Source organism: Leptonychotes weddellii, chromosome 7 (assembly GCF_054177405.1).
Source record: "Leptonychotes weddellii isolate Sample4059 chromosome 7, ASM5417740v2, whole genome shotgun sequence".
NCBI classification, from domain to species: Eukaryota; Metazoa; Chordata; class Mammalia; order Carnivora; family Phocidae; genus Leptonychotes; species Leptonychotes weddellii.
Window position 1 is genome coordinate 17,291,724 of NC_138375.1, and position 1,765 is coordinate 17,293,488.

Genomic DNA, 1,765 nt, shown 5'->3' on the forward strand with positions numbered 1-1,765 from the left:
GGGAAGCAAAGCAATTATTCAGTTGGCTGTAATTTAAATGTTTGCCTTATTTAGAAAATATTAGTTATTTGGTTGCTATGATAGTTGTTCTTGCATTTCAGTTTCTCAGAATCAAGAGAATCTGGCTGACTACTCAGGATTAGTTATTCCTGAGTTTCATTTTCTCAGATTGAAGAAAAACCTAGCTAACTGGTTTCTTTGTTCACATTAAACTATCAAAGTTTCTAGAGTTGCCCCAGTCTAATGACTCTATTGCTGAACCACTTTCACTGCAGACAACGCCTCTCAACTATTGTACTCCCAAATTCCATCTGTCTCAGTTCCCCAAGTACTCATCTGTGACTCCTTAACTCAATATGACCATCATATTCTACTTGGGTTTTGCCCCTCTAAAGACAGAAAGTGCCCTTAGTCAGGCCTCACAGTTCTGTGTATCATGTTGTCTAATATCTGAAAACAGTTCTTTCTAACACCTTGCCCTGTTTTCTAGTTATTAACAGTGGGAGGGCTATTCTGGTACCATCACTTCCTTTATGGCTGAAAACAGAAGGTCTTGTTCACTGAACTTTGATAACCACTCTCTATTAACAACCAAAAAAAGAAAAAAAGTCCCAGTAACAAATTTGGTATTTTTATCACACTTTTTCCAATTACTCTGTCTTTGCAATTGCATTTAATATTTTAAACTACACTTTCCCTTTGTTCACAGACTTTCTCTTTGTTTTCCATAATTTAGCAGAAGGGCATGCTACAAACCCAGTTTAAATTATCTCTTGAATCCCTTCTCTGACTCTAAAGTCTTTAACTTTCTGATCCATTAAGAATTCACTTTCTAGATTGATTATTCTTAAATGTACTTTGATATTTTGATCAAAGCTTTAAATGGTTCCATATTTCTAATTTTAACAAGTTATGTTTCTCTAACATTTAATGCAATTCAGATCTGGATTTCTATCTCTTTAAGATGACATTTCTCTGTTTACAACATAGACCTTTGCCCAATATTTAGGTGGTATGTTTATTACATCTCACTTTACTGTTCTAGTTTCCCTTGTTGGCTGCTATTTTCCTTTTAAACCTGAGGTTGCCAGATCAAGCTATTCAGTTATATTTGAATTTTAGATGAATAGTGGATAAATTTTAGTATAAGTATATACCAAATATTGTGTGGGACATACTGACACTAATAAATTATCCCTCATTAATCTGAAATTCAAATTGAACTTTTTTTTTTTTTCTAAATCTAGCTACCTTACTTACACTTGATCTTAGCCAAAAGGCCGAGAAGCGATTAGCTACCTTACTTAAATTATATCTATTTTTGAGTCCAGGCTTATGACATAGATCATAGGAAAACTTTCTACCTCTTCCCTAATAATCACTTATTCATCTTTTTTGAATGTCTACCTACATTGTCTCATCTGATTTTATAATCAATTGTATACAAAATAGATAACACATTCAACTTTAAATAAACATTTTTAATTTGCATTAATTTCATTTCTACCTAAAGGCAGAGATTTCAACTTATATTTATTATGTATTCTTTGACCGGTTGTAATATAGATGTCAACTATTATCAATTGCTTATTCATATTATTACAGTGTGCTAACATGTTATCTTACTTATTGGTTTCATTCTACTGCAAATAAGTACTTTCCAGGAGGAATATTGTCTGTGATCTAATGCTTCAAATTTGAAGAAGTGATAAATATTACACTTAAGTAAAACATGGAAACAGAATACATGCCCCTCGTATAGAAT

The 1,765-nt window shown here is 32.3% G+C and overlaps 1 pseudogene; it reads right to left on the reverse strand.

Annotated features, from left to right (window-relative positions):
• Nucleotides 1-1,128: 1,128 nt before the first annotated feature.
• On the reverse strand, nt 1,129-1,292 carry LOC115938573 (U2 spliceosomal RNA; annotated as a pseudogene).
• Between the last annotated feature and the right edge of the window lie 473 nt (nt 1,293-1,765).